The sequence below is a fragment of the Hirundo rustica genome, chromosome 6 (genome assembly GCF_015227805.2).
Source record: "Hirundo rustica isolate bHirRus1 chromosome 6, bHirRus1.pri.v3, whole genome shotgun sequence".
Lineage (NCBI taxonomy): Eukaryota > Metazoa > Chordata > Aves > Passeriformes > Hirundinidae > Hirundo > Hirundo rustica.
The window spans coordinates 59,368,588-59,383,664 of NC_053455.1; the positions used below are offsets into that span (position 1 = coordinate 59,368,588).

The 15,077-nt window shown below is 38.9% G+C and overlaps 1 long non-coding RNA gene across 1 annotated transcript; it reads right to left on the bottom strand.

The window, feature by feature from the left end:
• Window positions 1-557: 557 nt before the first annotated feature.
• LOC120753819 (uncharacterized) lies at window positions 558-10,778 on the bottom strand. The gene is made up of 3 exons (XR_005701238.1): window positions 10,647-10,778; window positions 6,535-6,693; window positions 558-645 (listed from the first exon to the last, which is right to left on the bottom strand). It is a non-coding gene; the product is annotated as an uncharacterized LOC120753819 (long non-coding RNA).
• Window positions 10,779-15,077: the final 4,299 nt, after the last annotated feature.

A 15,077-nucleotide genomic window follows, 5' to 3' on the forward strand; every position in this document is an offset into this window, starting at 1 on the left:
GAAGCTGAAAGCCTGCGTATTTATTTCAGCCTGTTTTTTGTGGCAAGCAACTTCATCTCTCTGCTGAAGCACTTATTTGGAAATCACAGCTAACTTAGGAAGAGAGAGCTAGGAATATAGTAGATTAATAACATGCATTTATTTGGTCTGGATATGAACTCACAAGTGAGTTTTGTTGTTTCTGAAGCACTATCACAGAAAGGCTGAAGAGGGTGGATGAACCAACTCTATTAGAGGACTGAAGTGTTTTTTGAAAATAACCCTGATTTTTCTCTCCAAAAAATGAAAAATAAATGTACTGAATAGAATAGTTCAGTTGGGAGGGACCTACAATGATCATCTATTCCAATTGCCTGACCACACAGACACCAGTTTTTATAACCAAGAGATTTAGTGATATATGTTAAGAAAATCCTCCTATAAGAAATCAACACCTACAGCTTTTTTTTTTTTTAGGGAAAACAAGCTAACTTCACAGAAATGTAGGATTTTTTAAAAGGCATAAAAGATAAAAATATTAACATTGCAGGTAATATTTCTAATTACTTAATAACTTACCATTTTCATGCTTCCATCTGTAACATCTTAAAAATTAGACACCTTGCAACAAAAATCTCGTAAGAAAACAAAAAGACTGGCTAGAATCTGTAAAAGAAAATAAGTAGTGTATAAGACAATATTATATTAGGAATAATATTTACAGTAGATACAGTTTGGTCAGATGCAGCATTGAGGACATGGTTAAGTAATTTAGGGGTGAACATCGTGGTGGTGCCGGAATTTGGAGAACTTATGGATCTTCTGGTCTTTTCCAATCATAATGATTCTGTGACTCTAACTGGGGACTTAAAACTAAAGGTTATAACTGAGCAAACAATACCAAACATAATAACTTCATTTTGTGGATACTGGACAGCTTAGTGGATTCCTAATGGGAGGATGTGCAAGCATCTCTTTAACCTGAAAGCTGTTTGGTGGCATACAGGGAATATTCCTGTGCAGTTTGGTTGGTTTGCATCAGAGATGTACATCACTGCAAGCAGCACTGCCTGTCACCTATTTTGCAGCTAAAAGAGAGGCTAATTGCTGAATCTAAGAGTGAGATACCATTAGCCCTTTAGAAGTGCTCTCTTCACTTGAAACTGGCAGAAAGTAAATGAAAGACTTATCCTATTTCCACATGTTCTGTGTCCTCTGCTACACAGTCTGCTTTTTTGTGCTGCTGATGTAAGCTGAGCACAGGCTGCCACATAAGCCAGCCTGAGCCACCAGTGCCACCAGTACAACCAGTGCCTGCTGGGCCCCAGCAGTGCTGCTCCTCTCAGGAGCAGGAACCAAGTCTCTCAGCACAAACCTGTGTCCATCCATACTTCAGCAGCGTGCCAGCATCTGCCTTCCCAGCTCCCACATCCTTGGCACTGCTGAAACACAAAGGATGGGGCAGAGCTACAGCTTTCCTCCATTCCCTCAACTGTACTTGCCAGATTGCCTCAGTCCCTAAATACAGCAAGTGAGGCTGAGGAGGTGAGAAAAGCAGTGGTGACACGTGGGAACCATAAATAATAGCAAAACAGAGAAGAGAGTTTGAACCCTCCCTCCACCTGAAGCCCCACTCCATGGGATCACCCATATCATGCGATCATTTCTATTTTTAAATGCAGTATTTTCTAACATGAGTCAGTTACCAATCTATTTCTGATCCGAACAGGAAGGACAGCGGAACATCCTTAATCACAGCTGAACCAAAATTAGAACAGAAGAATGGATCAGTTCAGCTCCTTTATTTGTACTAATCAACTTTAGGTGTACCTACATGAAAATATATACATAAACTCCTTCTGCAGATCCTTAGTGAAGGATCAGAATCTGGCTTAGAGAGAAATTAACAACGCAGAGTTGGGTATTGGAAGGGGCCAGTTCCCTCCAAGGCTTTTACTTGGAAAGCTGTAATTCAGCCAGCCAAGCCACCATCTCAGGGGTGGTGACAGCAGCATGTCTAAGCAACGCCTGTGAGAGTCACCTCTTGGTCGCTCTTTGCTCAGCACTTGTCAGGCCACAGCCAAAACACCCTTGACTGGAATTCTGTGTCCAGTCTTGGCACTCAGCAGAGGAGAGAAAGAACACAACAAGGCCCTGAACCTCGGAGATTAACCATGCTTGGACTGTGAACTAGGTGACCTTCACACACCCCTTTTGACCTTATTCCACCCTCCTGAGATTCCCACACCACACACATGTTAAAAGCATGTAATGGACTGGTTAAAGAACAATCTAAAATAGTTTAAAAATTTAAAAAAGGTCATTCCAATGTGTGACAGCAGAAGCCATTTTCTTCATGGCAGAACAGTGATACTCTAGCAACAAAAATAACGTTGAAGAAAATAAAAACAAATCATTAGTAATAAGACAATGACATTAGAGAGAACCTATTATTAGATCACCAAAATACACTGGATGACACTGGAAATGCAATCAAGTACCAAGATGGCAAATAAGAGCTCAATAAATTATTAAATGTGAAAGCTTTGCAGAAAGACTGCTGTCACTACAATTTGCTAAAGCTCTGCTGTTGGTATTCACATTAAGTCCTCTACCTCATAATTCCTTTGGAAAACTTGCAAACAGAGAATCACAGTAATCAAAATCTCACAGGAGCATTAATTAAATTAGGGAAGTATCCTGATGTAAAAAAACCTGCAGTGATTAATACATAAATCCCCATTTCTTTTAGTCCAAAAGAAAGAAGTAATTTTCAGCACAAAGGCTGCCCTTAAAGATAGGTACATGTGAGAGAAACACATCTAAAAAGGGGGAGGGGAAAATCTGTGCCTTTTTCCAAGCTGTTTTGACTATTAACAACTCAGTTTCAAGATAAATTCCATATGGGTAAGATATGCAGCATGTTTACATTTAACGTTTACAGCTGCACTTAGGTAATTTTAGAGATGTATGTATGGATAAGCACAGGGTCAGCATGGATACAGCAAACTGCTTCATACAGAGATGGAGATTTCTCATTTAGTTGCCTAGCAATAAGATCTGACTCCTGGAAGCTAACAAATACTGATTGGAAAACAGAACAGAATTATTTAATATATCACATGCATCATGCAAAAAGGAACATAAGGCTATTGAAGAAAGGAAAACCTTAAGCCAGAAAAATTAAATTCTATTTGGTGAAATTTATCCAGGAAATACGTGATGCTAAGAAACTGCAATATCTAAATTAAAGAAATCCTCAGCCTGTTCACTCTGTCAGTACTTTTCATCATTCTTCTTTTAGCAGAAAGTCCAATTCCATCTTTGCTAATGGATGTGACTTTTCAATTGCTGTGTTTAACTTTGTCCAGTCTCTTCAACTGTGTTTTGAAGCAGAAGAAAGAGAGAGAGATGTTTTTAAAAATTGAATAGGATGAACATGATGGCATTTCTCTTCTTGGAAAACACAGCATGGTACTAATGGAAAGTCTGATGACATTTACTACACTGATGGAGAGGCAAAAGTCCACGTTTGTGTTTCACTTTTTACAAAGAGCTTTAACATTGCCCTGTTGCCTTTTAGCACATTTATAAGGTCTCTCTCAGTTCTTTCAGTATTACAAATGTTTTTCTTTCAGTACTTCAGCAGTAGAACAGGAAGATCACAAGGCAAGGACAGGCAGCCTACCACAAGTCCACCATAGACCAGGAGTACACACATCTTGGATCAGTACTAGCATTGGTCTTTCCCCCTTAAAATCTAAATTTATATAGATTAGTCAACAGTAAAACTGGGGAAACTGGATAGTATTCCAGCACTACAAGCAGCATGGACTTGTAATGCACTATTCAGGCATTACTTAAACCCGAAAAAAGAACATGATTCCTCTTTCTGCGACTTCCAAGCTTTCTTTAAAACAATCTCCTTTAACACGCCTTTAAAACAGGACTTCCCAAATCTGTTCCTGCTGGAGCTGTCACTTAACAGTATTCCATCTGCTCGGGACAGAAAGTCATAAATTTTCTCTCACGTCCTGTTACATCAGCAGAAATCTGGAGTAACTCCCTAGACTTCCTGTGTGACGCACTCGCCCAGGGTTTGCCTACACAAGGAAGTAAACAGAAAGGAAAACTCAATCTGAGCCCAGTACCAACCCTGGCTCGCTCCTGGTGGAAACTTTCTTACCAGACAGAAAAGAAGAGCAGCTTTTCCCACTCTGAGTATGGGTTCAACTACTTTGAACAAAGAGAATCCTAGTAAAATCCAAATATATAATCACATTCCATAATGAAGCGCTTTACAAAAATAAAGTTTCAGGGTCAGAAGCAGTCTTCTATCTAGTCATAAATACCCTGCTTCTCAAACTTTCCCTGATTCCGTTTAGAGGTACTTTTAGATATTGGACACAGCTTTGTATTTTGGCATGAAAATACACTTTCACTGTCTATAATATGCATTTTTACAGAATGGTCCATTACTTGCTACTTAAAAAGTACTCGCTTTTTCCATGAAGACAATGACTTTATTTCCTAATCTTCCTTTCCCAGCTGCAAAGACTGTCACACAGACTAATTAACTACATCTTAATTTGGTCTTTACTGTGTCTCCTTTGTCCTGGTTACAGCACTGTGAAACGTCCCTAAATGGAACATAAATTATATTTACTCCATGAAAGGTTGTATTGAAACAGGAATTTACATTAATGTTTTTTTCTATATTGGTCAGACACTATAATGACAGAAACCACACAAATATCTAGAAAAGCAAAAGCAGACCAAAATGAAGGACACACAAGTGAAGATTTTTATGTGTGAATGAATCATGGTAAGTTATTCAACCAGGGCTAATTTACTGAGATGCAAATGGATTGGTAGTTTCATTACAGTACTCTCTGTATAATAATAATAATAATAATAATAATAATAATAATAGACATACTTCTAATAATGCAATGACCTATGTGACAACCACATGTTTAAGAAGCTAATAAACAACAGTATTTATTTACACACACTCCTTAGAAGGCACTTGTTGTTTACAAAGATCTGTCAATAAAGAATAGATGGTCTGGGATGAAAAGCCTCACTCCTAAACTTTCCCACATGGATATACATCCCAGAATAATCTGGCACTACGATAAATCCATGTGGTCAACAGAAAAACTCATAATTTCATGGGGAAAAACTGTAGAGTTGTCTCTGATTTCTTGTTGATTCTCACAAGTTCTGTACACATTCTGTGCTATAAACACTGATTTCAGAGAGTTTCTGAAAAGGAGTAAATTGGACAGAAACCTCAAAGGTGGAAGTAATTCATTTTCTCATTTGGGGCTGTGAGGTCATCCTTGCATCTATTCTGAGATCCCAAGAACAGAATCCAACTTTTACTTTTTTCCCCTATGTCCTAAGAAATAATAGCTTGAGCTATTCATTTCAATTTTATACCCTGTAATTCGAACTCTGCTCTTCCCTCCATTTTATTATTTTGATCTCTTCTGACAAGGAACAAGAAAAGCAAAATACTAAGCCTGAACGCTTAATTCATTGTGAAAATAGTACACCATGCCACTTTGTATTTCCATGTCTTAAATAATATTCAAAGATCTGTTGTCAAGTATATAGCAAAGATCATATCTAATTTGTAAGATGAATTGAAAGGAACTGGTATTTATGAATGTATGAACCAAAATACTTCATGTTCCTAACCAAGATTCAGGAATCCTGGTTGCTTATGGATAGTCCAGTGTGAAGAATGAGAAAAGGAGATGCTCTGGTAAGTATTTATCTATTCTGTATGAAGTGTGACTACTCTTTTCTATCTTTTTATCTAAATTACAACCAGCAAATAGCCGAGAAAACTCTCTCATCAAATACATTTCATAGATAACACATATATGTTGCACAAAACAGGTTTTATTCTGACTTTATAGCAGAGGTTATCAAGCTAAATGTACTGTAAATTCTCACAGTATTGCAAGCAAGGCAGCAATGCCACTCCTTCTTCAATTAGACATCAGCTTGGTGTGTACTGTTTCAGGTAGTCTTACCCTCTTCCTTTTTTACCACCCAAACTACAAACCTTGCTTTCACTATTTCTAAAATTCCTTTCAGAGATTAGTAACAATAAGGCCTGCATAAATCCTGCAACTCAGTAACAAAAAAAAGAAAAGAAAAGAAAAGAAAAGAAAAGAAAAGAAAAGAAAAGAAAAGAAAAGAAAAGAAAAGAAAAGAAAAGAAAAGAAAAAAAAAAAAAAAAGAAGGAAAAAAAAAAGAAGGGAAAAAAAGACATTTTGGTGCAAGAGTATTTTGTATAGTTTTATCTACATGTTTGTCTACTCCTTTTCCATGTAACCATACTTAAAACTGAGGTAAAGCATGTGTTGTACTCTCTCACTGTAAGCAGGAAATATCCATCCCACTCTCTGTTCGTTGTCCTGTGAGGCAATATGTTCTCTGAATTCTCCCTCTCAGAACACCACCCCCCCCCCCCAAAAGCAAGAATCACTGTGTAGTCTGACGTTAATTTTTTAGATGACAGGTAATTCAAGCTGTTACCTGTAACAGGTTGTAACTCCACACAGAGGAGCTGGCATCACGTGAGGACAGATCACTGACTGGCATCAAAAGGGGCCAACTCTGTTCAGTTCCTTTTCTCCAGGCAGTGCCAGATGCATTAGCAGTGATTTCCTTTCAAAAGCTCAGTGGCAGCAGGTCCTAGAGGGGATAACAGAAGTGGCAATTTTGCATCTTGTAAAAGATCCAATGGTTTAAAACGTCACTGCCAACACTTTCAAGATTAGCTCTAGGTAGCCCGAGAAGTGAAACTTCTGACATCAGTTTTGTTTGTTTACCTTCCTGTAAAGTTTCGAGCTGCAAATCCCTCTTTTGAATCCTGAGGTTCACTGATTCTGAGGCCTTGCTGGCCTAGACTATAAATGCTAAAGTGTTTTGTTGGATTTTGTTTTTTTTCTTCCTAGTTGGCTAAACCCCCCCAAAAGAATTAATGTTTCTCAGTAATATTTAGAGATTTTCACATCTGTAAACATAAATACCATGGTGATGTTCTGCATTTTCTTAAAGAAGCCTGAAGATTTATTTTAGATTCTTTCTGCCTAAACCATGTGAATCAATGAAATAGCACTTGGAATAAAGGGGCAATAATTGACTGATCAAGAGTTTCCCTACCAACTAGGACATGTTTTCTGTTAACTCTTGGTCATGATATAGACTTGCAACTTGTGAAACCCTCCTGTCCTTCAAAGATTTGTGGAAAGAGACCACTATCAGAGTGGAGGAAGTCACTAACGAATTCACTACATCAGCGACACAAATATCAGCTCTCCAAATGCTGTGCCTTACCCAGAATTCCAGCAGACCTGGGCAGCCACTGACATGAATATTGATTACAGTTTATTTTAAAATACTTTTTGTTCTTATTTCCATTGAGAAGTGACTACTGTCTCCAGCAATTATAAAGTTAAATTTCCTGTTCCACTGGCACTGAACTAGATAAGATTACACTCAAAGGTTTAGAGAATCTAGGAAACTTAGATAAGAAGGAGAAAGAACCTCTGAATTATCCAAAATGTAGCTGCTAGAAGGTAAAATACCTGCCCAGGTGTGTTGGGGTTTTTGCCTGTATTCTGTCTGATGTCTCTGTAGCAGTTTATGATACAACTTGGGCAGGATGAAGCTTGTTACAGATAAAATCTGTCTTCCGTAATTTGGCTTCTATGGCTTTGCAACTTTTGCGAACACAACACAGAAAAAACTGTTAGAAGGGAGCACTCTGCACCCAGAGTTCACTCCAGTCAATGAACTTGGAGTGTAACTGCTCTTGGCACCTTTCCTTGCCCTGCCTGCTCCCACTGTGCTGCTGCTCACAGTTCACAGTGCAAAGCAATTGTCAGTCCCTTTCATGTGTACACCCCTTAAAGAAAGTACCTTTCTCGTGAGAGGCATTGCCTCTTGGCCATGCATCATCTGGAGATGCACTTGTGTGCTAAACAGAGCAAGTATAATGTTGGTGGGTCCCAGGCAGTAGGATGGATAATCTCCTTCCATAACACAATCTAGCTTTGTACAAGTTCTTCCTCAGCCTGTCAGCTGGGGTGACTACACCTGTCATGAAAAGTGAAACTGAGAAACACAGCCTAGAGGCTGAAAAAGGATGAGAGTTTTATGAAGATTCACTGAATATAGTCATTGTTTCACTCCACTTTAAAGGCAGACAGCTTTAGTCCTTATTTATCTGTATGAGGTGAACTGCTCTTGTGTCCTCTGTTGCTTCTATGTCGGTATACACGGGAAAAGTTATCTTAATCATCTTTTTAAACGACCACCTAAACTGTGCAATATTTCCAATCAGACCTTCTTACTGCTCAGAATTAATTTGGTTTAACTGTTTTTTGTCATTCACTTACAAAGTTCTTTAATAATTTAATTTAAGGCTCCTGGCTGAAAGAATCCAAGTTCTAATTTCAATTAATCCATAAACTGTGTGTGTTTGGACTCATCTTCTGGAGTGTTCTCCTGCTGACACATCCTCATCCTTCTACTTTTGCTGTTTGTTGCACTGCTATGATGGTTCTATATCTGTTTAGTGAAGGACATGTGAGTATATTTACCATATGGTTGCTGGGAGCAAGATGAATGGGGAGCTGACTAAGAATGTATTTATTACTTAAGAAAATCAGAGCCAAGGAAGAGAAGGACAAGTGTAGAGAACTCCAGAAAGCTTTCACCAAGCTGAGGATGGAATTACCCACTGGCAGGAATAGTTTTAAAACATTATTTGTATGTTTTGGCTTCTCTAGGCACTTTAACCCCTTACAGGAATAAGAATCTGAGCTTGTGTCGAGGTTTTCTAGTGCAGCTTCTGACCTGCATTAGGTGGACAAACCAAACTGTCTCCTTCAATCAGAGCAAGTTTTAAACTGAAATTACTGACCCCTCTTTATTGTAAGCTTCTCTACCAGTTATTTAGGAAAAAACCCGTTATTTACTAATGGGACATGAAGCCAGCACCCAATAGCTGTGCTCTCAGCTAACTCTGAGAGCTGCTGCATTCAATAAATGAGTCAATAAAGTATCCAATACGGATAAAATACTGAGTGAAATTCATCCCTGATAAAACTGACCTTAAGTCAGTGGTTAGGTCGTTTAGTGTCTGTTTATGCCTAAACAGGGTTCCATTGCTAAAAACACAATACCAGGAAGTAGTATTTGGAGAAGGAATTAAAGTTTTTGGTTAGCCCAAGAGTACTTCAGTCCCAGGAGGCTCAGCTCTTGCAGTATCTGAACAACACTTAACCCAGAAATTACCTGCAGAACCTACCCTGTACGAACTTTTGTAAACTCAAGACAATACCATCTCTGTCTACGGATTCAGCAACTCAGCTGTGAAACAAATGTCTCTGTGGGCAGAGAAGTTAACTCAGATTCTCTGCATGTGGGACTTCTGCTTCAGACACGCAGCATGTAAATGCTAAGCCTGAAAGCCTTGCAAAATTAGTATCATTTCAGAAAATCATTTATGTTAAGCAGAATAACTACCTAGGATGAAATTGTGCTTATTTTATACTATTTTCACTTAAAAAAAAAAATAAACCACCACCAAACAAAACCCAGTAAAACCCAAAACAAGCAAACACCCTAAACGTCAACAAATAACCAGACAAAAAAACAGAGACAAACCCACTTCCTTTTTACCAAGGAAAAAATTGCTCCAGTTGGAGATTGTTCTGCTCACAGGTATTTTACAATAAGCACATATACAACTGAACTCTACCTTTCCCCAATATTCACCTTGCAACCCTTCTTGAGATTGCTCTCCAATCAGAATACAGTGGATTCCCACAGCTCCATTTGAGGCTACAAAGCCAAACAAGCTCAGAAACTTGCAAAAGAACTAGGTATTCAGAACCTTTTCTTTTCAGACCTTCCGTTTTTACTCAGAATTTCACAAAATAGAATCCAGAGAAATGGGACCATGCTATTCAAGTACATCTCTGAAGTATTTTTTACCTTTTGTTAATGATTATCGATTTCCTGTTCATTGAACTTGTGAAGCTGGCTAACAGGAAATAATTCTATGATGCTGAAATGGCCTGTATTGCCTCAGAGAATTAATTACTTTCAACCCACAGAACACATGTAACATTTTCATAGAATCATAGAATACTTGGGGTTGGAAAGGACCTTTAAAGCTCATCTAGTCCTACTCTCCTGCCATGAGCAGGGACATCTCCAACTAAACCAGGTTGCTCAGGGCCTTGTCCAACCTGATCTTGAATGTTTCCAGGGATGGGACATCCACCACTTCTCTGGGCAACCTGTGCCACTGTGCCACACTATATTGTAATGAAATTTTTCCTTATACCTAGCTTGAATTTACCCTCTTTTAGTTTAAAACCATCGTCCCTTATCCAACTGCTACCCTATTAAAAATTCTGTCCCCATCTTTCTTACAAGTGCCCTTGAAGTACTGACAAGCCACATTAAGCCCTCCCCAAAGTCTCCTCTTCTCCAGGATGAACAATCTCAACTCTCTCAGCCTTTTCTCATAGGAGAGGTGCTCCAGCCCTCAGATCACTTTTGTGGCCCTCCTCTGGACCAGCTTTTCTGTATGACATAAAATCATGCCACATGAAGCCAGAAATACCTACTGGTTAATAGAAACTACTTTCAGAGTCGGATCCAGACTTCTTTTTTTAAAACATCTGACGGTCTTCCAATGTTTGTCCTGATTTAGGTCATGTTCTGTAGTGGCTTTGGTTCTCTTCTCTCATCTCTCTTCCCCAAACGCCTCCTTTATGCAATTTCTTTAAAAACAAAAGAGATTTCACCGAAATAGGAAAAAAAATTACAGCTGCACTCCAGCAGCTGCATTTGCTTTAAATGGATTAGGGACTAAAGAATGACAATATAAAATGAATCAACAGAAATGCAAAACAATTTTAACATACTCAAAGTAGACTGGATTTAATAAAGGGAACCACAGAACAAGCAATGGAAATGCTGTTTATTGTAATCTAATGGTTTAATGTTCTTGGACCTATTTAAAAATACAGGTTTGTAATAACATGCTCATACATACAAATAATAATCTTCTTTTAATTAAAAAAGGTTTTGAACTTTTCAAATGGGTAACAAGGGAAAACAGAAAGATTTCACTAACTTCCAAAGGTTAACCTGGACTTATAACTATTTGCCTGATTTCCCTGTGTTTTTGCTTCCTCCTGAGGACTGAAAAGGCAAAGTAGCTTTTCTTCACCCTTTTTCTACCTCAAGTAGATCTTTAATCCCTAAATATCAGAAAACGGAGTCCTTACAGAAATCTAACAGAGAATTAATGCTCTCTTTTTTTTCATTAATAGAAATCATATTAACAGCAACCACTGATAACTATCATGCCTGAATATTACCTTAAATTGTAAGAAGCCATTCTGTGTTTCTGCTCTCAAAAAAGTAAAGGCAAACAGCAAGGAGCAGCTCTTTACATCCAACAAAAGCCCTTAGCTACAAGCAGATAAATGTACATAAATGTCCTGTGGTGTATTCCTACTCTTTCTTCACACACAAACCATGACACAGCATCTTCTGCACTGAAAAAGAGAACACAAAATTAGCTGGGTAAGATCACGTGCAGCATTTCAGTAATAGTAATTTCCCATTCATGCTTCTGAGCTCATCAATAATACATATTTTTTAAGGAGACATGCAATGCAGCTATAGGACATTCAGATGCTCTTCCAACTCAATCAGCTGTACTTTGTGTTCAGCTGCAGTAGGTGTTTCTGAATGTAAGTATTCCATAGAGATGATTGCCACAAAACCACTTAAGCTGGAATCAAGCCAATACATCCTAAAACTGATACAAGGGTTATTACTTCTTAAACACTGTACAATTAAGCCACAGAACTCACTAAAATGTGCTACTGGAGGGCCTAAAAGCTGCCAAAATTAGACATTAACATAGAAAATAGAAAATCTAATAACTGTTAAAATCATGAATTATGGACATGCTTTAAAAGGTAACTCAAATATAAACTGGCATTGGTTAGGAGAAAGAAAGGCTCTTCTCCTGGCAAATAATGAAAATTATAAATTTGAAATCTTTCCTACTTTATAGTAAAGCTGGTGCTAACCAATGCCGGAAACAGAAGATTGCAGCACAGCACACTCACTCTGCTGAGCTAAGGACCATGAACAAATCTGTCATTTTAGAAGACTAGAGAACGTGAACATTTTGCAGCTTATATATTTCACTGAACCGGACCGGATGAGAAGACACTCACTGCTGGGTTTATTTTTTGGTTGGTTTGTTGTCTTAAACCACTCTGGGAACACATAGGCAATCTTCCTCTTTGCAAGTTACCATGATTATGCATTAGCACAATTATATCGGATAAAAATATTCCCTGTTTTAAATAGGCCTGTGAAAGCAAAGCAAGCTGTGCCGCTATGGGCACTGCCTCGCTTCCCTCACGGCCTGTACAAACATTCCCTGGTGAAATCCCACTATCTCTGACACTTGAGTGTTCCAGGCAGTTTTCACTGGCTAACTCTCAAGTCACACCCCAAGTATCTTTCCAAAATTCGGAGGGAGAACCACCGTAAGAGTCCTGTGCAATTGTGGCTGCCAGACGTATTGTTACATTTGAGAAATCCAGCAAGTCTTCTGAGTCTTAAATTGGGAATCAGGAGGTGGATTTTTAAATATATATTTTTAGTATGTCTGGTTCTGAGCAGCAGGAATCCAGCTGGTGAGTTAAGGTTAAGTTAAGATGCAGCATTTCAGAAGATAACGGAACAAAAGCAAAATAATTTATTCAATGGAAGACTCAGTGAAATCTACTGCCAAGGATTTTCCAAAGGAAGGGAAAAGAGAAGGGACCTCCCAGGTGGTTTAAAGGTCTAGCAGGGTTGGAATGATCTTGCCTCAGTGAGTATTGTTAAATCAGTGTCACTCAAAGTCACCTCTACAGATATACAGAAATTTAATACCAATACTCTGCAAATAAAAAACCTGTAGAGAACAACCACAAAGCCTTCTGCAATGCTTTGACACCATTGACGCTATATTGTACAATTTAGGCCCATACTCAATGTATTATTAGTGCATTTCTCCAAGAGACAATGCAAACAATTCCTACAAAAATTAATCTGCACAATGTGAATGGCTTTGCTGTTAAGAACATTCTGCTTCAGTAGAAGTGCCAAGAAAAATGTTTAAATTAAAAATATAGGTGTATTTTTCGCTTTGGGTTTTGCTTTTTTTTTCTTCTTTCCCCAGGCCTTTTTTTCTACAGTATAACTCTCCTTGAGACAGGCTTCTATCACAGGAAAAACGAAATTAGTACCTCTCACATTTGGTTAAATGTGTGTGCCAGCTACTTCATTCCCTGGGTGGAACTGGAGAAAAATAGGGCTCCCCTGAAAAGGCAGACTGAAAAACTGTTGGGAAAATTAGAAGATGCGGGAGGTGATTACGTTGGAGAAATTGACATGGAATAAACTAGGGTGTGAATTGCCAGTGCATTACTTACTCTGCAGTAATTCTCTACACGGGTGCTTTGGCTCACATCATCTGCATGCGCAGGCTGCATTAATGGGGCACTGTGAATAGAGCCAGGATGCAGGATGCCACACTGCCACAGCCACCCTGTCACCAACTCTGTCTGGAACCCCCACCCAGCAGGGCCCAGCCTTGCAATCACTGCAAGGCAGCTTATTACACTGGGTAAGTTGCGGTGATTCCAGCTTGGCAACAGTAAGGGAAAGCTCCCAGCCCTGAAAGCTCCTTTCCCCATTTTGCGGGCTGTTTTCATAGGAGCCTGTCTGGGTTCTGCAGGGGCATCTCTCTTCCTCTCAGCCAGATGCAGCGATTCCTGCTCCTGTGCCACACAGCCTGCAACACAGAGGGTTCCTCAGGACACTTGATAGACATCCCTTCTCAAAATAACCAGTGGCAGCGTGCTTGGGCTGGAATTATGCATCGATTCTGCAAGTTCAGACTCGCAGGAATAAATCCAGAACTACCACTATGCCAGCTGGAAACCACCTGATTTGAATTAAAGCATCACTGCTGTCAGGTGCAAGAGGAGGAGAGAAAGGGGGAAAATACCAAGGGGAGGTAGGATTTGGACAAATCACAAAGGGCACTGATGGATGCAAGGTGGTACTGAAACTGCTAGCCATAAAATTCCTTTTTGGTTCTCGGTTGTTTTGTTCGTTTGTTTAGTTTTGTTTGTTGGGGGGACAGAGTCTGTGGGGTTTTTTTGTTGGTAAAGTCAATGGGACACACTGAAAAAAAGATTCTTCAGGTAAAATTTTTACCAAATAGTCAAACAAACAATTGGGCTGCTACATTCTGAGACATGAATAATGGTGTTTTCCATGCCAAGAAGCAAAGGAATTTAAGGAGAAGGTGAGGTGTATAAAATAGAAGGCATTTCATAAGGGTTTTTTTGTCCTCTGCATTATGGTTCACTGCCTTCATCAATTGTACTTGTGCAGCAGGTCTCTGAGGCTGACAAAGTGTGGCACATGTGAAGGGATGCCATGAGCAGCCAAGCACAGAAACTTCTTTGGTTCCCACCTGCTAAAGTCAGTGTGAGCTGTGGAACACCACATATCCTGCTGAATCCTTCAGCATTCAATCTTGAAAAAACAATCAAACAACCACAGCTTTAAGAAAGCATTGCTATTCTCTTACTGACCAAATGTTGGGGGATTTTCTGTTGTTACGGTAATAAGTATTTTAGTAGTTTGTTTTAAAATAAAAAATGAAAGGTGACACTTCGTCACTATGTGCCTACTACGTTTTGCAGGTTTCCCAAACTGTCTTCTTCCCTTCCCTTTCTCCCTAAATATATATAAAATCTTAGTTTTCATTTACAGTTTAACGGCTTAAGCTGGAAATATTGTATATTCTGCCACCCAACCAAAAACAAAGCCCCGGCTTTCCCTTCTGTTTTTAAGATTTGCAAATAATTTTTTATTACTTTTCACTCTGAAAATGTTGAATAACCTTCATCAGTTCTAACACTGGTTTAAATCTTGTTGGCTTTGCTGTTTTCTCTGTGCCCATTGTC